Source organism: Nycticebus coucang, chromosome 12, assembly GCF_027406575.1.
Source record: "Nycticebus coucang isolate mNycCou1 chromosome 12, mNycCou1.pri, whole genome shotgun sequence".
Taxonomy (NCBI): Eukaryota; Metazoa; Chordata; class Mammalia; order Primates; family Lorisidae; genus Nycticebus; species Nycticebus coucang.
Window position 1 is genome coordinate 41,929,914 of NC_069791.1, and position 24,585 is coordinate 41,954,498.

Genomic DNA, 24,585 nt, shown 5'->3' on the forward strand with positions numbered 1-24,585 from the left:
AGGCAGAGTCTCACACTGTCACACTCGGTAGAGTGCTGTGGTGTTATAGCTCACAGCCACCTGATACTCTCGGCCTCAAGAGATCCTCTTGCCTCAACCTCCCAAGTAGCTGGGACTACAGGTGCCCACCACAACACTTGGCTATTTTTAGAGATGGGGTCTGGCTCTTGCACAGGCTGGTCTCAAACTCTTGAACTAAGACAGTCCACCCACCACAGCCTTCTAGAGTGCTAGGATTACACATGTGAGCCACCATGCCCTGCCTCTACAATAGATCTCTCGAACTAATTCCATAAAATGAAATTTGTATCCATTGACCAACAAACATCACCCCCATAGCTCCAACCTTTACCTCCTAATATGAATAATGCTGAAAGTAGCATTGGAACTCAGCTATCTCTCCCACATATTGATTTCATTTTCTTTTGATATATACTTAGTAGTGGGATTTCTAGATCATATGTTACTTTTATTATTCATTTTTTAAAAGAAACTTCATATTTATTCTGACCATTTCAGGTCTTATTCTTTAGTCTGCACTCCTTGTGGAGTTGATTAAGTATATTGGCATGAGATGACCAATTTCACTTTTCTATTTGTGAATATTCAGCTTTCCCAACATGCATCCTTGAAATAATATTCTTTTCTTTTCTCATTGTATGTTCTCATCATATTTCTTGAAGAGATTCAGTTGACCACAAAAGAGTAGATTTATTTCTGGACTTGCTATTCTATTTCATTTGCCTATTCTTTTTGCTCAGGATTGCTTTGACTAGGTTCTCCTGTGTTCCATATGACTTTTAAGAATTTTTTCTGTTTATGTAAAAATTATTACTGGAGTTTTGATACAGACTTCATTGAATCTGTAGGTCACTTAGGATAGTATGGACATTTTAACAATCCTAACTTTTATAATTAATAACTATGAGATATCTTCCCATTTGTTTGTATTCTCTACAATTTTTTTCATAAATGTTTTACAATTTTCAGTGTTAAGATCTTTTACTTTTAAATTTCTTCCTAAGCATTTTAGTTTATTTTGTAGTTGATGTAACTAGGATTTGCTTGATTTCTTTTTCAGGTGGTCTTTTGTTGGTGTATAGAAACCGTAGTGATGTTTGTATGTTGATTTTGTGTCTCACATTTTACTGAATTCATTTATTAGTCCTAATTTTTTTTTTTTTGTAGAGGGGTTTTCCATATAAAGTATCATGACATCTGCAATTGGAACAGATTAAATGCTTTCCTTCTAATGTGAATGCTTTTTATTTCTTACTTTGGCTTAATTGCTATAAATAGAACTTATAGTATTATGCTCAATAGATAGTAAGCATCCTTATCTTACTCTTGACCTTAGGGGAAAAGGTTTCAAATTTTTGCCATTGTGTACACTGTTAGTTAAGGTCTTGTTATATACAGCTTTTATTGTGTTGAGATACAGTCCTTCCATGCCTAATTTGTTGAGAATATTTATCAAGAAAGGATGCTGAATTTTTTTAGGATTTTTATGCATCTATTGAGGGGACCATATGATTTCTGTCTTTCATTCTGTTAATGTGGCGTATCACATTTACTGATTTTCATATGTTGAACCATCCATGCAGTTTTATGTGATGTACCTTCATGTGGTTTTCTTTAGCTTCCTAGAGTTTCTTGAATCTGTGCTTGACATATTTCATCTGTTTTTCAGAATTTTGGCCCTTATTGCCTTAAATTTTGCTTCAATTTTCTCTCTACTTTCTTTCTGAGACATAAATTACATGTAATTTTAGATCACTTCATAAATTTTGTGTAATTTTAGATCTCTTCATATTATGTCTCTTGCTTTTTTTTATACTGTACATTTTCTTGTCCTTTTGTGCTTCAATCTGGACGTGTTATTCTAATCACCAATTCTCTACTTGTCTCAAATGACTATTAAATCCATTCATTGAGGTTTTTTTTTTTTTTATCTGTTATTGTATTTTTTTCATAGAATTTCTGCTTTTACTTTTTTTTTGCATTTTTTTTGGCTGGGGCTAGGCTTGAACCCACCACCTCTGGCATATGGGACTGGCGCCCTACTTCTTTGAGCCACAGGCACTGCCCTGCTTTTACTTTTGGTAAGACAAGAGTCTGTCTCTGTCACGCAGGCTGAAAAGTAGTGGCTCACTGCAGTTTGAAACTCCTGAATTCAAGTGGGCTTCCTGCACTAGCCTTTTGAGTAGCTGGAACTACTCCTTTCTGTTCTTGGTAAGTCTAGTGACTACCATCCTGTAATGAGTAAAACTTCTGGTTCTTTACTACATTAAAATATTTTAAACACAAATTTGGGCTACTTTTGTACCTTTTCAAACCATTAATATAGACTGTTACACGAAAAGCATAAGTATGTATTCTTCCATCCATGTTATTAATTTTAAGTATGCTTGTATGTTCTATTTTTGGAGGTATTTCATCTCTTTACAGATAAGGTTTTGAAGTTGTCTACCAATTAATCTCTCTTGTATGGTGAAAAGTTTCCATTTCCTGAATAACTTTTCTCTATTACATAATTAGATGCACAAAATGCATTTGATAAAATCCAATACTCATTAATGATTAAGAAAAACTATCAAAAAATGAGGAATAGAAAGGAATTTCTGTGCGACACCTGTGGCTCAGTGAGTAGGGTGCTGGCCCCATATACCGAGGGTGGCAGATTTGAACCCGGCTCCGGCCAAACTGCAACAAAAAATAGCTGGGCGTTGTGGCAAGTGCCTGTAGTCCCAGCTACCAGGAAGGCTGAGGCAAGAGAATCACCCTAAACCCAGGATTTGGAAGTTGCTGTGAGCTGTGACACCAGAGCACTCTACCGAGGGCAATAGAGTGAGACTCTGTCTATAAAATAAAATAAAATAAAAGAAGGAATTTCTTCAACCTTTTAATGGTCATCTGTGAAAATTCTACAGCTACTATCATAGTTAATGGTGATCTTTTCTTGTAAGCTCATTAGTAAAGTTTTTCACTCCTGCTTTACCTATTTGTCATTGTAGTACAGGTCCTAGTCAGAGCAATCTGGTAATAAAAAAAAATAAAATAAAATGCAACCAAACTAGAAATAATTAAATCTGCCTTTATTCACAAATGATGATTCTATATGTAGGATATATGTAGGATATCTAAAGTTATATACAACTTCTAGTACTAATAATCTAGTTCATCAAGGTAGTGAGATATAAGATCAACATACAGAAATCAGTTGTACAACTATATACTAGCAATGAACTCTACAAAAATGAGATTAGGAAAGTAACTTCAACCAAGGTATCATTAAATAAAATAAAATGCTTAGTAATAAATTTAATAAAGTAAGTTAAAAATTTATATCTTCAAAACTACAAGATATTCATTAGTGATATTTAATAATATTTAAATAAAAATAGAGATAATACATTTTCCAGATTGGAACACTCAATATCTGTAAGATAGTGATTCTGCTCAAATTGATTTATAAATTTATTGCAAATTCTATCAAGATCTTAGTGTAGTTTTGGAAGAAATTAAGATGCTAATTCCAACATTTATTTGGAAATGCAAAGGACCTAAAATAGTCAAAACAATTTTGAAAAGGCAGAAAAATTGGAAGAGCATCCTTTCTGATTTTAAATATTGTATACAGCTGCAGTTATCAGGGCAATGCTGTATTGGAATAATTCAGACATATAGACCAGTGCAATAGAATTAAGAATCCCCAGATAAACCTGGATAGTGATGATAGGTTGATATTTGGCAAATTACCAAGGTCACGGGAAAAGACAATCTTTTTAACAAATTATGCCATTATAAATTTGTGTACGTGAAAAAAATGTGAATTTAGACTCTTAAAATGTATAGCACCTATAACAACTAACATATAATAGATCGTAGACATAAGTATAAAAGCTACAATTATTCAACTTCTAGAAGAAAACTTTCAGCAACATCTTAATGGTCTTGGTTCAGTTGAATTCTTAGACACAACACCAAAAGCATGATCTGTAAAAGAGAAATAACTAATGCTTTGAAACTAATTAAATTGCAAACTTTACAACACGTATGCTTCAAAAGGCAATAATATAAAAAGTTATAATCTTGGAGAATATATGTATAAATCATATATCTATTCAAGGACTTTTATCTAAAGGTATAAGAAGGAGTTAAAATACAAAAAGAAGAAAAAAGTGCTTTTTTTAAAAAAAAAAAATGAGCAAATAAATTGAACATTTAACCGAAGAAAATATATAAATGGCTAACAACCATATGAAAAGATGCTCAACTTGTCAGAGGAAAGAAAATTAAGATGACTATAAAATACCACTTCATATCTACTAGATTGGCTATAAAAGAAAAAGAAAGGTAATAATAAATATTGGCAAGGATAGGAAGAAATTGAAACCCTCATACATTGATGGTGGGGTTGTTAAATGGTGAAGCCACATCAAGAAATAGCTGAGGAGTTTCAAAGAAGGTTACAGTTGCCATGTTATCCACCAATTCCAATGTCAGTTACATGCACAAGGCAAATAAAAAATATACTTTCACAGTAACACTCACATGACATGAATGTTTATTGCATCATTACTCCTCATAGCCAAAAAGTAAAAACAACCTAAATGTTCATCTATAGATAAATGGGAAAATTATATACCATAATGCGGTATATAAATTCGATTTCATGGTGCACTAGGGTGTTGATAAATGCCTATACAGACCAAAACTTTGGGTCCAAAATTAAAAACTTTGCATTTATGACTGACAGTTATTTTAAAGATACCAAAATGAATATGTGGGAAGAGAAAGAATTTTCAAGAAACAGTGCTGATATCATTACATAATATCCATTTTTGTCTCTGATAATTTTTTCTGCCCTCAAGAGTACTTTGGCTAACAATACAGCAACTCCCACTTCCTTTTAATTGTTTACATTGTATAAATCTTGTTCCATCATTTTACTTTCAAATTCCTTACATCATTATATTTTTTAATTTTTATTTTAATTGACAAATAATAATGGTATATACTTGTGAGTTACAATGTGATGATTTATGTTTATGTCGTAGAATGATTAAGGCAAACTAATTAATAATTCCCTCCTCAAACATACTTACTTCTTTTTTGTGGTAAACACACATACACACATTGAAATCTAATCTTTTAGCAATTTTGTAATACATTTGAATTAAGTTAGTTCTAGAAAGCATATCGTTAGGTCATACCATTTGAGCTACTTTTCTAGTATCTAACTATTAATTGATATAGTTAGACCATTTTATATTTAAGGCAATTATTGGCATATTAGAGCTTAACTCTGCTATTTGATTTTTTACTGTGGCAAATAGACATATAAATTTTGGCACTATTTTAAAGTGCTCAACCAGTTCCATTTATAGTATTACCCCTGGAATCCGAACACCCCAGAACTCAAACAACTTGGAATCTGAATGAAAAATTCGAGCAAATTTTGCCCCAAATCCAAACGTTGCTTTGGAATCCTAATGCCCAGCACACTGTTTGTGTGTGGTTTTCTGCATTCGTTTCCCCAGCCCTCAGGCCAGCCATTTGCTTTGTCATTCAGTTCATTGTCAGAAGCTGTGGTGAAAGCACTTGTGTGATTTTCCCTGCTAATTTTGTGCTTTTGTGTTTTTTTTTTTTTTTTTTTTAGTAAAATAACAACTATGTGTATTCATCATGGGTCCTAAGAAGTGCAGTGAGGCAAATAAGAGTAAGAGGAAAGCTGTTAGAACTACAGTTGAAGTTAAGAAAGATCTTACGAGTATGAATGAAAGTGGCTGATCTCGCGACTATGTTTGTGATGCCTAAATCAACTTTTTGTATGATTTTGAAAAACAAAGAAGCTGTCAAAGTAGCAGATGTTGTGAAAAGGGGCTGCAACATTGACCTCCAGGAGATCGAAAAGTATGGAAGAGACAGAAAAACTCATTTTAGTTTGGATTAATGAAAAACAGCTGGCTGGTTATGTGATTTCTGAGACTAATTTGTGAGAAAGCCAAGATCCTCCACGATGACTTAGTGAAGGGCATGCCTGAGTAGAGGGTGGTTCAAGAACTTTAAGAAAAGGACTGGGATCCATAGTGTAGTTATGCACGGAGAGGCTGCCAGTTCTAATTTGGAAGCAGCCGAAACGTTTGTAAAGGAGTTTAAGGAGTTTGTGAACAGTGAGGGGGTATGTTTTGAACTAAGTATTCAATTGTTTTGACATAAGCCTTTATATTTTTAGGTTTTTATATTTTTAATTTTATTAATTTACATTTTATTCAAATATGATTATTTGTTAATATTTTACCTTAAAATCCAGTGTATTCACTATTAAAATCATTTTGAAAATTTAAGTTTGTGGGACCTAGGAAAGGATTAATCCAGTTTCTATTATTTTAAAGGGGGAAAAAATATCTTGGAAGTATAATGATTTGGAACTCAAATAGGGTTCTGGAATGGATTAAGTTTGGATTCCAAGGTATCATGGTAGCAGGTTCACAATGTGTAACCTTTTTTTTTTTTTATTGTTGGGGATTCATTGAGGGTACAATAGCCAGTTTATACTGATTGCATTTGGTAGGTAAAGTCCCTCTTGCAACCATGTCCTGCCCCCAGAAGGTGTGGCACACACCAAGGCCCCATCCCCCTCCCTCCTTCCCTCTCTCTGCTTTTCCTTCCCCCCCAACCTTAATTGTCATTAATTGTCCTCATATTAAAATTGAGTACATAGGATTCATGCTTCTCCATTCTTGTGATGCTTTACTAAGAATGATGTCTTCCACTTCCATCCAGGTTAATACGAAGGATGTAAAGTCTCCATTTTTTTTTAATAGCTGAATAGTATTCCATGGTATACATATACCACAGCTTGTTAATCCATTCCTGGATTGGTGGGCATTTAGGCTGTTTCCACATTTTGGCGATTGTAAATTGAGCTGCGATAAACAGTCTAGTACAAGTGTCCTAATGATAAAAGGATTTTTTCCCATCTAGTTCCAGAACATTTTTACCAACCCAAAAGGAAACCCCATACCCGTTAAGCATCCATTCACCATCCTCCCCTCTCCACAGTTACTGATAACTATTACTCTGCTTCCCAGATTTCTCTGGACTTTTCTAAATTGGATATTTAATATAAGTACCATCATATGATATATGAATGTTTTGTCTGGCTTCTTTCATTTATTGTGATGTTTCCAAGTACGTACATGTTTAAAACATGTGTCAGTATTTGATTCATTTTATAGCTGAATAATACTTCACTGTTTCGATAAAACTCACTTTTTCTTTATCAGTCAATGGACATCGAGTTATTTCCATCATTTTTGCTAGTGTGAATAGTATCAGCATTAAACATCTATGTACAGGTTTTGCTTGAACACTTTTGAGATCTCTACTAAGCTTTTTCCCAAACAGGGAAGAAGAGAAATGTCCCATTCTTGTTGAGGGGAGTGGAAGTCTAGGCTTCTCACATGGTCTTCATTGATAGGGAAGGGAAGGAGGGACTTTGTCTCCACTTTTGGGTATGAAAGTTTTGGCTTCTTACTATGCCTTCTCTGAACTCTCCCTACCATGGAGATTGGGCAGAGGTGTTTTATTTTTTTTTAATCAGTTATTTTGTTTTTGTTTTACCTATGAAAAGAACAAGATAATTACCATTTACAAGTTTTTTTGTTTTAGTAGGCTGCCACCATTTCTGGTCTGTTCTTTAGAGAAAATAGTCTTTTATCAGACCTTTTCTTTTTCCTACACCCCTATTAGTCCCAGGTTGTCAACTTCATCTGACACATTCTGGTATATATTGAGCAGAAAAAAAGCCCAGGGAACTCACCATCATGTTGTTCCTGTTGTCCTAACCACCCTAGTCTGCCTACTTCACTCCACCTTTCAGAGGCTTCTTATCTTTGTCTTATTCAGAATAGATGTCCAAGGTTTTTAGTTACACTGGTGATAGAAATAAAGAAATGTTATTTATAATATCTTCCTGGAAGTTGTAGCCCTCGATTTCCTTTTATTAAATAGACAGATATTATTTAGTTTGGGAAATCTGGGCAACTTCATAAGCTCCCAGAAACTGTTTTTCAACTTGGAACCCTTTATCTCTTCCAGATAGGCAAGACACTTACTTATTCGATAGATTACCTCTGAATGCCTTCAAATACACTGATACACAGCAAATCAGGTAAAAATTTACCAGCAGCATATTTATAGTACTGTGGTCCAGCTATTCAAGAAAACTATCGCACACCCTTCACACCAACAGATTTTCAAAATAGAAATTTAGGAACAATAAAATTATCCAGCTTCTATAACTTGGTTAAATATGAGGGCTTGACCTCAGGAAGGGCTCATGTAGCTGTGTCTCATACACAAAAATTACAACATGGTGTCTGAGCACAAACAGCAGCAAATCTGTCTTCCAGGGTTAGCCTAGAGCTGGTTTCTAATTCTGAATATAGGATGTTTCCTTGGAGAAGGTTGGGCTCGCCGGTAGTTGCTCAGCTATCAGGAAAAGAAAAAGGAAAAGATTCTGGTTTGAACTTGCTCATGTTTGCGAGTTCCCACCTACCACCAGCACTGTCAACATATACCAAGAAGTCCATAGCAGCTTGTCTAACTTAGATGTTAAGTTTGAGAGTGATATTCTTTTGGTTCTTTCTGGTTGCCAATAATAGACCACCTAATGAGATTATTCTTCTTCATTGCAAAGGAACTTATATTGCTAAAAATAGGAAAATCCTTGTGCATGAATTGATGGATTTGAGCAATCTTAATATAAAACCTTCTTGTTTTTCATTAATCAAAATAGTAACCATGCTTGTCCTGGAATATAAATTGAGTGAAAATAGATTGATGATATAAATCTCTGATTATCTATAATTCTTAAATAAGCATCAACTTATGCTTACATCATTAATAATTCTTATCAAGTATTAAAAATCTGAATTAAATGCATTGCAAATGAATACTAATAATATGCATCAATTGTTACATTTGAATAATACATGAACATGTTTTCATGCTTTTTAACTTTAATATGATTTTTAAGTACCCATTAAACCTTGATATGATTTGAGAATGTTAAAAATTAATTAACCATGTTGACAATTGCAAAAATTAGAGTAAATGTTTTTGTTCTGTAATCTCACTTTTTAACTAAGTAAAAGTTGCTGCATCAAGTTTTAGTATCATTTAAAAATATGTCCTTGTAAAAGTTGACATAAATGTCGACATTTTCAGCAGCATAAATTTACAGTGACACTGAATTTTTATGACACTATAAAAGTCCCTACTCATGATGACATCTATAGCTGTATTTTCTCATAAATATAAGAATTTGTATCTTAGACATGTGCTTTATCCTATCTTGTTTTTCTAAAAAAGGAAAATGGGGAACAAATATTCTCTGTATGCCCAAACAAGTCAGATCTGCAAAAGAAATTTTAAAATTTGGTTTTATTCATTTAATGTTATCAGCCAAAGAACCTATATCTGTTACTTTTTCATTAAGTTAGTTGAAAAATAATAAGAATAAGGGGTTTATCTAGGAAATGAGTGAGTCTATGAATGGATAAATTAGTATATTTTTACTGGAGAAATGGGTGATAGAAACAAAAATGTTATCAGATAAGTACCCAGAGATTTCCTGGGCTATTGTTACCTTGACTTGTCTAATTCTTAAGGCTATAGACAGCTAAAATTTTTAGAAAAAAATAGATAATATTACATGTGAATTGATGCTTTTATGTTTATTCTAAGTTGGAGAAAGGCAATATTTGTGTTGCAGCAAATACAGCCAAAATATTTAGACATTTCTGCTCAGGGTGAATTTTTATTGAATAGCCTTTCTTGTTTTTACAATTCAATGTAATTGATAGCTGACTGCTGGCTCTCAGAGAAATGGATGAAAATATCTCCAAGAGAAATTTACAAAAATGATGTATTTTATGAACCACTTTTCACTGATATCCAACTACAGAGGAACAGAAAAACCGTGATGTTTAGGAATAAAACAAATCTTAGCAAGTTATTTATATGTAACATATTAAAGTATTGGTGACTAACAGTGTTACATGACACTATTATTCAAGTTATGAATAAATTTCATAATAAGAAAATTGTCTAAAGTCATTACATTAATAGTAGTTTTGGTTTACACTATAATTTCAACTATAATAAAGTACATCATATTAACAGGAAACATAACAATTTAACTTTCAGATCTTTCTATTATGCTATTACGATTTTTATTTTTTTGAATTCTTTTTTCTTTATTTACCTCATCTCGTTTACTTAATTATTGTGTTAAGACATTTATACTCTATACTAATAGATCCGACATGCGATCCCACCATTCATCCTTGTTGTTCTGACTTGTTCTGTCTATGAGCTTTAGCATTCCTTAATGGTATATCTGTGACTATTCCAAGTTCATATATTCTATCACAGAACCATTTACATTTCCTTCTTAGGATTTTGCACATGTTTGTTTCTTATTTGCTAACTTTGTATTATTTATTTTATAGAATAAACCATGAGCTTCATGTGGATCTGTACTTTATTCTGTTTTATCTCTACACAGTGTCCAACATAATACATACTGAATAATGTCTAAATAGTAACTATTACAGACTGAAAGATAAAAGGAATCTTACTCTTCTGAAATTGAGATATATTCAAATATTACTTCCCTAAGAATATTAATTATATGATCAATTGTCTTATTTTCAATTTTTCATTCAATGCAATTGAATTAGAAACTCTACTGCTCTAAAAACTATAATGATACTATAGATAAATAGATAGATACAATTTATGTATGAATAACTTGTGCTAAATAATACAGTGCTAGGTGTTTTAAATCATTATTTAATCTTCAATGTGGTATCATGAGGTAGATTTTCAATTTTTTTACATATTATATGTGACAGAGAATATCTCCTTTTGGATGAAGGGCTGAGAGAATAAAACAGCAAAAAAAAATGAGTTATGATATTGAGATTAAAAAAGAGAGGGAAATTTTGAGTGAATGTTAATTTGAATAAAAAAAATTTGAGTGGATGTTTAGTCAAGGGAATATAATATATTTAAATATCCATTCTGCTTGGGAGTGGATGAGTAAGTAAATGGTTGCCTGGTATGTTCTTTGAATGTAATACGATGCTGAGATAAACTGCCACATGTTGGTTAGGGTTGGTGAACAATCTTTATTTTAAACCATACCCTGTTAAAAAGTACATGAATAATTAAGAATGCAACTTTACCGTTAACAGTTCTTGGAATTATATTTTTAGAAAGTAGGAGTTGACAAGACATGATCTGTGATGATTTTAAAAATGTCATTTTAAGTTAGAAATGACTAGAGTACTCTATTACAGAATTATCACCGTGGAGTCTTTTGGATGTAACAGATACGAAGCATCATGAGTTCACAAAACTGAGGAAGTGTAATAGGATTCCTCATTAAAATGCAGCTTTCCATTTGTTTGCTACCTTCTATTTTCTACAAGTTTGTGGATTTGTGGTGCTCTCTGGAAAGAGAAAAGCTCAGCAGAAGATAGGAGTGCACTTATTCAAGGACTTTGCCTTGTTTACTAGGAGAGACTATTTTTACTAGAAACTGTGATGTCTTAATAAGACAAAAGGAAATGATTTTGAAATCACTGGAGCTCCTTGCTCCATTATGAGGTGGAGAGGTTCTTAGAGGGTGCTATAACAGGGAGTGGGAAAAGTTCTTTGACACGTGAGCAAAAGATTCAACTAAAATGTAAATGGTAGAAAATCTTGGAGGCAAAAATGTTAGAGATCAAGTGACAGTCTTTGAAGTCTTTAATCGTATTTAAAGTTACTAAATTATTTTTGAACTGTGACACAATCCTTGGCAGCCATATGTTGGATACACAATGAGATATGTAGTTAGTTATTGGAATAAATATATCTTGAGTACATAATGATATGCCATCAAGAAAATGTTCCCTGTGTGTTTTCAGACATAGAGAACTCCTGAAGATGGCTATTTGACAGGCATGGTGGTGAGTATTTCAGAGATTTATTCCTGAGTCTATTTAATGGTAAGTATAGTAGTAATTATAGCCAAAAGCCAATGGAAAATCTTAAATGTCATTTCAAATCCAAGAGACTTCTGAATTCTTACATTAGGAGGAGAATGCAGGGACAAAAAGATGATAAAAATAAACTAAGACCAACCAATACATGAACAATGTATCAAGGTGGGTTTGAGAAATGAGAGGTAACACACATTAAGTCCTCTTCTCTAGAAATCATATTTCTGAAAAGCAAGGTTCTTGTGCATGGAAGTAAAAGAATTCCTCACACACAATTATGAGATCACTCATAGTGTTGACTGGAAGCTCTATTCCTATATCATTTTCATTAAAAAGTATGGGATTAACTTTCCTATTGCTTTATAGATTTCAGAATATGTGGTATATATTTAGTTATAAACTATATATACTATGTAGTTTGCTGGTATTGTGTTGAGGATCTTTGCATCTATGTTTATCAGGAATATTGGCCTGTAGTTTTTCTTTCTTGTAGTGTCTTTGGCTTTGATATCAAGGTGATGGTAGCCTTGGCGAATGAGTGTGGTAGTGTTCCTACTTATTCTATTTTTGGAATACTTTTAAAAATATTAAAATACTTAGGAATAATTTTACCAAAGAAGTGAAAGCTTTGAATATTTAACACTACAAATAGACTAAACAAATTTTAAAAGATAAAAATAAATGTAAGAACTTCCAATGTTCATAAATTTGAACAATTGACACCACTTAAAAGTTCATACTTCTGAAAGCCATCCCATGAACTGCTTATTGAAATTTCCCTGGTGTTTTTTAAGAAAATACATATAAAAAATACCTAAAATTCAGAAGAAAACACAGAAGATCCCAAATAGCCAAAGCAATTTTGAATAAGAAGAACAAAGGTGGAGATGTTATGCCCCCTGATTTTCAAATCTACTACAAAGGAAAATAATTAAAACAATATGGCACTGACATTAAAATAGAAAGGTGGAACAATGGAAGAGAATGGAGATTCCAGAAACAAATCCACATACTCATGCCAACTGATCTGACAAAGGTACAAAGATATGCAATGAGCAAAGTTCACTCTCTTTGATAAAAGACACTGGTTAAATTGTATGCCCATATGTAGAAGAGTGAAAATGGATTCTTATCTCACAATATATACAAATATAAATTCAAAAAAGAATTGATACCAATATTTCTCAATATCTTCCAAAAAATGAATAAGAAGGAATACTTCTAAACTCATTGTATGAGATCAGCATAATCTTAACACTGAAACCATATGAAGACACTACAGGCCAATATCCATGGTCAACCAAAGCAAAACTATGGAACAAAATTCTAACAAACAAAATTCAACAGCACAGAAAAAAGTCATATACCTAGCAAAGTGGTTTATAGATTTGGAATGCAAGTGTGGCTCAAACATGAAAATCCATCAGTGTGATACAACACATTAACAGGATAAAAGGAAAAATATTTTCCATTCATAGAAAGGAAACCAGGAAACCAGGAAATGAAACCAGCAACTTATAGCCACCTAATCTTCGATAAACCTAATAAGAATGTACACTGGGGGAAAGACTCCCTAGTCAATAAATGGTTCTGGGAGAATTGGATATCCATATGTAAAAGACCGAAACTGGACCCACACCTTTCTCCACTCACAAAAGTTGATTCAAGATGGATAAAGGACTTAAATTTAAGGCATGAAACGATAAAAATCCTCAAAGAAAGAATAGGAAAATCACTGGAAGATATCAGCCTGAGGAAAGACTTTACGAAGAAGACTGCCATGGCAATAGCAACAACAGCAACAATAAACAAATGGGATTTAATTAAATTGAAAAGCTTCTGTACAGCCAAGGAGACAACAACCAAATCAAATAGACAACCTACCCAATGGGGAAGGATATTTGCATATTTTGAATCAGACAAAAGCTTAGTAACTAGGATCTATACAGAACTTCAATTAATCTATGAGAAAAAAACCAACAATCTCATACATCAATGGGGAAGAGAGATGAAAAGAACCTTCTCTAAAGAAGACAGACAAATGGCCAACAAACACATGAAAAAATGTTCATCCCTAATTATTAGAGAAATGCAAATTAAAATCACCCTGAGATATCATCTAACCCCAAAGAGAATGGCCTATATCACAAAATCTCAAAACTGAAGATGCTGGCATGGATGTGGAGAGAAAGGAACACTTTTACACTGCTGGGGGGACTGCAAACTAATACAACCTTTTTGGAAGGAAGTATGGAGAAACCTGAAAGAACTCAACCTAGACCTCCCGTTTGATCCTGCAATCCCATTACTGGGCATCTATCCAGAAGGAAAAAACAAACAAACAAAAACTTTTATTATAAAGATACTTGTACGAGGCTGTTTATTGCAGCCCAATTTACAATTGCTAAAATGTGGAAACAGCCTAAATGCCCTTCAACCCAGAAATGGATTGGTAAGCTGTGGTATATGTATACCATGGAATATTATTCAGCTGTTAAAAAAAATGGATATTTTGCCCCATTTGTACTAACCTAGGTGGAGGTGGAACACATTAGCCTTAGTGAAGCACCACAGGAGTGGAGAAGTATGCATCCTATGTATTCAACTTTGATATGTGGACAATTAATGACAATCAGTGACATGGTGGGGCATAGGGGAAGGGGTGAGCAGACAGAGAAAGAGGGAGGGGGTGAGGGTAAGGAAAAGAAAAAAAAGAAGAAGAAAGAAAATAGTGACTAATTCTCACATAAATTCGATTCAATTTTGACTAAAGTACATTACTTAAACATTAATTTTTGCTTCAACTTGGTAATATATTGTTTAGGACACAGGATACTGCATCCTCATTTAAAAGTGAATTATGTTTGTAATTTCCCCTTTATAATAATATATTTTTTCTAATTTTAATATCAGGTGTATCCAGATAAGTAGAATGATTTTGAAGTATTTCCTGTTTTTCTATTGTCTATAATATCTAGCCTGATCTATTTTTTAAACTTTTTTTAATCTTTATTTATAAATATTATAAATATTTATAATATTTGATTGTCTATTCTTTGATACTTTGGGAAAAATAGTTGTCTATTCTTTGATACTTTGGGAAAAAATAAGAAGTAGTTAATTGATGACTCCATACAGAACCTCAGAGTCAATGTATTCTATAATAGACATACTCTTATTTGACAATGTGAATGTTACTTTCTTTGCATTACTATTATTATTATTGCTTAATACTTCATTGCAGCAATCCTTTGATTTCTATTCTGAATGTGTTTGTCTTCATTCAATCTTTGTGAGGTTTCTGTTTCTGGTCCCTGTCTTAAACATTGTTATTATTGTTAAATTTTTAGCCTTTATAATTTTGTGAAGGCAAAAAGTGGAAGCCTAATGAACACATGTATATGCGAAAATTAAAAAAAAAGAAAAATATTATCATCACAATAGATGCAGCAAATGTATTTGACACAGTTCAACATCCATCCGTGAACAGAAGCTTTTCAAAAAAAGATAGACAAATGGCCAATACATGAAAACTGATCAATGTCACTAATGATCAAGAAAATGCAGATTAAATCACTCTGATATATCGCCTTACCCCAGGTAGAAGGACTTGTATAAAAAAATCCCAAAACAGTAGATGCTGGCATGGATGTAGAGACAAAGGAACACTTACACAGTGTTGGTACAACCTCTACAGAAAACTGCATGGAGTTTTCTCAAAGAAATAAATGTAGACTTACCATTTGACCCAGAAATCCTATTACAGTATATCTACCCAAAGGAAAATAAGCCATTTTCTCAAAGAAACATATGTACTTAAATGTTCATTACAGTACAATTCAGATGTAGAATCAACCCAAGTGCCCATTAATTCATGAGTGGATTAACAACATATGCTATAAGAATACTGTAGACTATTACTCAGCCATAAAAAAGGATAAATTAATGCCTTTTCCATGGATTTGAATGGAACTGGAAACTATTATTCTAAGTGAATAATAACTATTATTCTAAGTATCTAAAGAATGAATAAACAAACACCACATGTTCTCACTATTAAATTTGAACTAACCAATGAGCACATATACATATAAGGAAGTAAAACCCAGCAGAAATTAAACAGCAGGGGCACAACAGATACCACAAACACTCTGAGTGATGGGCCCACTAACATCCCTGACTCAAGCATTACAAAAGCAATCCCTGTAACCAAAACTATTTGTGCCCTCATGATATTTTGAAATAAAAAAACTCTAGAAAATACTTATGTTAGAAACGTAACATAATAAAGGCCCTATATGAAAAGCCAACAACTAACATGATAATCAATTGGGAAAAACTGAGTTCTTTCTCTCTGAAATCTACTACTTCTTTTCAAAATGTAACGCAAAGTCTTAGCCACAGCAAATAGTTAAAAAAGAGAAATAAAAGGCATCCAAATGTGAAAAGAAGAATATTTTTGTTTGCTTGTGACATGATCACATATGGGCTTACCTTAGAAATGTTGCAGGTTTACTTTCAGACAACTGCAGTAAAACCATAATAAAAATAGTCACAAGGACTTTCTGGTTTCCCAGTGCATATAAAAGTTATGTCTATACTAACTACACTGTAGTCTGTCAGGTATACATTAACATTACAGGAAGTTCCCGAGTTACAAATATCCAACTTATGTACAACTTGCACTTACAAAAGGAGCCTATAACAGTAAGTCCCCTGGTTATAAACATCTAACTGACATTCAACTTGCACTTACAAATGGAAGCTATTGCAGGTAAATATACCTGTTCCAACTTATATACAAATTCAACTTAAGAATTTGTATGTAAGTTAGTAAACTGGTGACTGCCTGTATATCTAAAATAACTACTTATACACTTTAATTAAAAGAAATTATTGCTAAAAATGCTTTGAGCCTTCATTGAGTTGTCATCTTCTTGCTGGTGGAGGGTCTTGACTTGATGTTAATGGGTGCTAATTGATTAGGGTGGCAGTTGTTCAAGTTTAGGATGTCAGTGGCAACTTCCTAATTCAGTAAAAAATGCTACATTGACTGGTTCTTCCTTTTATAAAAGATTTCTCTCTAGCATTCAATACTGTTTAACAGCTATTTTACCCACGGTAGAACTTCTTTCCAAATTAGAGTCAATCTTCTCAAATCCTGCTGTTGCTTCATCAACTAAGCTATGTAATGTTCTTTAAATCCTTTGTTTTATTTCAACAACATTCATAGCATTTTTACCAGGAGTAGGTTTCATCTCAAGAAACCATTTTCTTTGTTCATCCATAAGAAGCAACTTCACCTCTGTCAGTTTTATCACGATAGTGCAGTGATTCTTTATAGCAGTTATGGTCTTACAAAATATATTTCTTAAACAATAAGACTTGAAAGTCCAAACTTCTTTTTGATCTGTGGGCTGCTGAATGGATGATGGTTTAATAGGAATGAAAACAATATTAATTAGTGTGTGCATCTCCATCAGAACTCTTGAGTGACTAGATGCATTCCTAATAAAGGTAATATTTTGGAAGAAATCTTTTTTATTTCTGAGCAATATATCTCAAAAATTGAGCTTAAAATGTTCAGTAAGATATTCTATAAACAGATGTGCTGCCATCCAGGCTTTGTTGGTTGATTTATAGTGCACGGATAAAGTAAAATTAGTATAATTCTTAAGGGCCCTATGATTTGTCAAATAGTAAATGAGCACTGACTTCAACTTAAAGTCACCAACTGTATAGCCTCTAGGAGGAGAATCCCCTGTTCTTTGAAGCCAGGCAGTGATTTTTCCTTTCTAGCTAAGAAAGTTCTCACATCTAATTGAAAGATGGTTTTTCTACACTAAAGGCTTTGTTAATTATTTTAACTATATCATGTGGATAACTTATTGCAGATTCTACACCAATACTTGCTGTTTCACCTTACACTTTATATTATGGGGGTAGCTTCTTTCCTTAAAACCCACACAATAATCTCTCCTAGCTTCAAACCTTTCTTCTTCAGCTTCCTCATTTCTCTGAGTCTTCATAGAATTGAAGTGAGTTGGCCCCAGGGTTGTCTTTTTTATTTACTTAATTTTTTTATTATTAAATCATAGCTGTGTACATTAATGCGATCATGGGGCACCATACACTAGTTTCATAGACCATTTCGCACATTTTCATCACTCTGGTTAACATAGCCTTCCTGGCATTTTCTTAGTTATTGTGCTAAGACATTTATATTCCACATTTACTAAGTTTCACATATACCCTTGTAAGATGCACCGCTGGTGTAATCCCACCAATCACCCTCCCTCCACTCACCTCCCCCCTCCCTCCCCTCCCTTTCCTCTTTCCCCCTATTCTTAGGTTGTACCTGGGTTACAGCTTTCATGTGAAAGCCATAAATTAGTTTCATAGTAGGGCTGAGTACATTGGATACTTTTTCTTCCATTCTTGAGATACTTTACTAAGAAGAATATGTTCCAGCTCCATCCATGTAAACATGGAAGAGGTAAAGTCTCCATCTTTCTTTAAGGCTGCATAATATTCCATGGTACATATACCAGAATTTATTAATCCATTCATGGATCGATGGACACTTGTTTTTTTTCCATGATTTAGCAATTATGAATAGGGCTGCAATAAACATTCTGGTACAAGTATCTTTGTTATGGTGTGATTTTTGGTCTTCTGGGTATATGCCTAGTAGAGGAATTATAGGATTGAATGGCAGATCTATTTTTAGATCTCTAAGTTTTCTCCATACATCTTTCCAGAAGGAATGTATTAATTTGCATTCCACCAGCAGTGTAGAAGTATTCCCTTTTCTCCACATCCACGCCAGCATCTCTGGTCTTGGGATTTTGTGATATAGGCTAATCTCACTGGAGTTAGATGATATCTCAACGTAGTTTTGATTTGCATTTATCTGATGATTAAAGATGATGAGCATTTTTCATATGTCTGTAGGCCACGCGCCTGTCTTCTTCAGAGAAGTTTCTCCTCAAATCCCTTGCCCAGCCTGTGATGGGATCACTTGTTCTTTTTTTGCTTATACATTTGAGTTCTCTGTGGATTCTGGTTATTAAACCTTTGTTGGAGACATAACCTGCAAATATCGTCTCCCATTCTGAGGGCTGTTTGCTTGCTTTACTTACTGTGTTCTTGGCTGTGCAGAAGCTTTTTAGTTTGATCAGGTCCCAATAGTGTATTTTTGAAGCTGCTTCAATTGCCCGGGGGGGTCCTCCTCATAAAATACTCGCCCAGACCGATTTCTTCAAGGGTTTTCCCTGCATTCTCTTCTAGTATTTTTATAGTTTCATGTCTGAAGTTTAAATCTTTAATCCAGTGAGAGTCTATCTTAGTTAATGGTGAAAGGTGTGGGTCCAGTTTCAGTTTTCTACAGGTTGCCAGCCAGTTCACCCAGCACCATTTGTTAAATGGATGAAATATTCGGGAGTTTATCTAACAAAAGACATGAAAGATCTCTATAAAGAGAACTATGAAACTCTAAGAAGAGAAATAGCTGAAAATGTTAAAAAATGGAAAAACATACCATGCTCATAGCTGGGAAGAATCAACATTGTTAAAGTGTCCATACTACCCAAAGCAATATATAATTTTAACGCAATCCCTATTAAAGCTCCACTGTCGTACTTTAAAGAGCTTGAAAAAACAATACTTCATTTTATATGGAATCAGAAAAAAACCTCAAATAGCCAAGACATTAGTCAGAAATAAAAACAAAGCCAGAGGAATCACGTTACCAGATCTCAGCCTACACTACAAATCGATAGTGATCAAAACAGCATGGTACTGGCACAAACACAGAGAAGTAGATGTCTGGAACAGAATAGAGAACTAAGAGATGAATCCAGCTACTTACCGTTATTTGATCTTTGACAACCCAGGGTTGTCTTAAGGGAAGGTTGTAGCTGGTTTGATCTTCTGTACTTCTAAAACTTTCCCCAGCTCAGCAAGAAGGCTATTTAGGTTTCCTATCATTCACGAGTTCACTAGAATAACATTTAATTTCCTTTAATTTTAGGGACATAAAGATATCATGAGTTTTGCTTTCCTTTTTTACTTTTTAAAAATTTAATTATTACAAATACATAACAGTTGCACATATTTATAGTGTACGTGTGATGTTTTAATACAGACATATAGTATGTAGTGATTGCATTAGGGTTTTTGGAATATCTAGCACCTCAAACATTTATTTATTTATGTTCAGAATATTTCAACTCTATTATTTGTTATTTTAGAATATACCAGAAATTGTGGTTACCTATAGTTACCCTATTACTCTACTACCAACTAGATCTTATTCTAACTGTATTTTTGTGCCCATGAAACATCCTCTGTAACTCTACCACCTCCCAATTCCCAGTCTGTGGTAACCATCATTCATTCTCCATCTTCCTGAGTTCATTGATCTTTAATTTTATGTAACATACGAATGAGAACAAGTGATACTTATCATTTGGTGCCCGGCTTATTTAATGTTACATAATGACCTCCAGTTCCATCCGTGTTGTTGGCAATGACAGGATTTATTTATTTTTTATGGCTGAATAATATATTCCATTGTATATATTTACCACATTTTCTTTTCCTATTCATTCACTGTTGGAAGCTTAGGTTGATTCCATATCTTGGCTATTGTGACTAATGCTGCAATCAACATGGGAGTGCAGATATCTCTTTGGCACATTAATTTTCTTTCTTTTGTATATATACCCAACAGTGGGATTGCTGTATCATACCGTAGTTCTATTTTTATTTATTGAGCGATTTTTAGATTTTTCTCCATCGTGGCCCTACAGTGTATTTTGCCAGCAACAGTGTATTAATGTTTTCCTTTCTCCGCATCCACATCAGCATTCATTATCACCTGCATTTTGGATGAAGGTCATCTTGACTGGGGTAAGATGATATCTTATAGCAATTTGAACTTGCATTTCTTTGATGATTAGAGATGTTAAACATTTTTTCTTATATCTACTTGCTATTTGTATGTCTTCTTTTGAAAAACTATATATTTGGGTCCTTTGACCATTTTTTAAAATTGAGTTACTTTTTTTTTTGCTATTAATTTGGTTGAGTTCTTTATGTATTCTAGATATAAAACCCTTATTATAGATATACTTTTCAAATATTTTCTCCCATTCTATAGGTTATGTCTTAACTGTGTTGATTGTTTCCTTTACTGTGAAGATTTTTATCTTAATATAATCACAATTTTCCAGTTTTGCTTGGTTGTCTATAATTACAAGGTTTTATACAAGAAATCTTTGCTCAAACGAATATCCTAGATTGTTTCCCTAATGCTTTCTTCAAGGAGTTCCATACTTTCAAAGCGTGATTTTTGCATATATTGAGCAATAGGGGGGTTAATTCATTCCTCTGCATGTGGACATCCAGGTTTTCCCATAACTAGGGGAGAAACCTCCCTCTCCTCAGTGTATGTCCTTGGTGCTTTTCCTGAAGATGAGTTAACTACAAGTTTGTGGATACATTTTTGGGCTCTTTATTGTTTCATTGGTGCAAGTGTCAGTTTTCATGCCATGTCTGTTTTTACCCCTGTGCTTATTTGGTTACTAAAGCTTTGTAACATAATTTGAAATCAGGTAATGTGATTCCTCCAGCTTTATTATTTCAAGAAATTTTAATTTGCACTCCTAACTTGGCTGACTGACTGATGTAAGAAGTCTAGCGTTTTCTCTGCTTTCAATATGCCTTCCTCACTAAGCCTCATCACTTGTAGCTTTTGATTTAAAGTGAAAGATGTCTGAGTCTTCATTGCACTGAAGAACTTAGAGGTTATTGTAAGGTCATTAATTGGCCTAATTTCAGTATTATCATGTCTCAGGGAATAGGGAGGCCTAAGGAACTGAAGAGAGCCTGGTTAATTGGAGGAATGGTTAATTGGAGGTTCATGGTTAAAAGGACACTGGTTAATTGGAGAGTTAGAGCACATATGATATTTATTCATTAAGTTTTCCATCTTCTATAGACACAGTTCCTTGGTACCTCAAAACAACCACAATAGTACTATCAAAGATCACTGATCATAGACCACCATAACACATGTAACTATAAGCTAAAGTTTGAAATATTGTATGACCTACCAAAGTATAACTCAGTGACACAAAGTGAACACATTCTGTTTGGGGGAAAAAAAATGCCAATAGACTTGTTTGATTTAGCATTGCCACAAAATTGTAATGAACATACTTTCAAAATGCCATAAGGCTAATCACAATAAAACAAAGTATGCTGGTACACAGAAAACCCTAAAGTTTCATTAAAATCTATTTAAACAGATTCAATAAATTCAATAAAGAGTGCAGGATACAAAATCCATATATAAAACATCAATCATGATTGTTATATACAAACAATGAATTATCAAAAAATAAATAGAAAAAAACCACTCATTATAGCAGCAAAATGAATAAAATACTCAGAAATAATCTTTGCAAGAGAGGTGAAAGACTCATCCTCTGAGAATTATGAAATATCAATGAAGACAATTTTAAAAGATACAAATAAATGGAAAGATGTCACTTATTACTGAATTAATGGAATTGTTGATATATTCATACTACCCAAAGTGATCAATTGTTTCAAAGCCATGCCTGTGAAAATTCCAAGGAATTCTTTACAGAAATAGAAAGCATATATAAAAAATTCATGCAGAATGAGAAAAGACTTCAAGTAGATAAAGGAATCTTAAACAAATAAAGCAAAGTTGGAAGCATGCCACTTTCTATTTCAAAATATATTACAAAGCTACCTTCATCAAAACAGTGTAGTGCTGGCATAGTAACAGAAATATAGACAAGTGGAAAAGAATAAATATTCTAGAAATGAATCCATACATCTACTGATCTCCAATAAGGATTCAAGAACAGACCATAGGGAAGAGATATTCTTTTCAATAAATGATGTTGGGAAAACCTGATATTTTACCTTATGTAAGAAGATCAACTCCAAATAGATTAAGATGTAAATGTTTGAATTGAAACTATATAAGTACTCAAAAAATAGAAGAACAAAGCTTCTTGACATTAGACTGGGCAATGATCTCTGTAATACAACACCAAAAGCATAGGCAACAAAAGCAGACGTTGGCAACTGGTATTGCATAAATTGGTAAGGCTTCTGGAAAGCAAAATGAACATTTAACACACAAAAAAAGTTCTAGGAGCAGAGATTATGATGCGTAATTTTCCATGGTTGAGGGATTGGATGAGGAGGTTTTTGTCAAAGCTTACAAAGTTTCAGTTATGCTGAGTAAATGAGTTTTGGAGATTTATTGCGCAACATAATGACTAAGATTAACAATTCTGTATTGTCTACTTAAAAATTTGCTAAGAATGTAGATCTTATGTTAATTGCTCTTGGTGCAAAAGTGTAAAATAATGCGCATGAAGAAAATTTTGGATGTGATGGCAGCAGTGGAAAAGACTGAATAAATAGATAAATAGATGCACAGGTAGTGAGAAGGAAAGAAAGAGAGAATAAGAAGAGATGAGATGAGTACAAGTCTCAGGGCTAAAGTTAGCTACTGGAAGAAAAATTCATAATCTCAGTTTCCTCATTTGGATCTATTTTCACACCTAAAACCTATGAACTATAATGACTAAAAGGCTACATTTCCATGAGCAAGAAGCTTGAAACAATACCAAAAATTATTGTAATAATGATTTCCCCAGTCTTTCCCCCAAACAAATGCCTGGCCATTGACTTTGGCTCTATGCGGGTGAAACCAGATCTATTGAGAGTTATTTGATACAGGATAGATTTTATCTGAAATCTAGAGACACAAATTTCCATCTTTCACATCCCATTTTGATTGGGTCACACAGGCAGCAGCTAATAGGTCTAATGGTAGGCTTTGGCTTTTTCACACGAATCTGCTAGTTCACTCCCTAATTTTACATTTGGAAAACCATGCTTAGATATTTTCAAAGTCTATCACATTGGCTTCTTTACCTAGACAAGAGAATAGCAGCTACTATAGTAGGAAAGGCCAAAGAAAAGCCCTAAAATAATTCCTGAAGAAAATGAGAGATTGATTAACCTACTCTATACAAGTCCCCATTTTATGATATGGACTATCCAATGCAGTGAGTGATTATATGCTCTATTTGTTTTTTGATTATTTTCTTCGTTATGCCCCATAATGCATGTAAATTATCATTTGTCTGCCAAAACTCTCTCTACTCTTTATTTCTTACATTAATTGCAATATCATTCTGCCTGAACCAAAAATATTATTCAGTTTCACTCATCTCCTAGAGTTAATTCACCATAAACCACAACAGTTTTATCACTGAAATGTTGCTCATACATCTTTTTACCCAGTCTTTTTTTTTTTTTTGCCAATGTTTTAATTTAGGACCTTGATACATTTTGCCTGACTAGTTTAACCACTCTCTTCTTTCTCCTCTTACTTCTGATCCATTCTCTTTATTACATTTAGAATTCTTCTCAAACACAGGTATTTAAGTCATTCCTCCATTTGTAA

The 24,585-nt window shown here is 33.3% G+C and overlaps 1 pseudogene; it reads left to right on the top strand.

Moving 5' to 3' along the window:
* Window positions 1-6,100: 6,100 nt before the first annotated feature.
* Window positions 6,101-24,585, top strand: part of LOC128561923 (suppressor of cytokine signaling 6-like) — an 87,481-nt pseudogene continuing 68,996 nt past the window's right edge.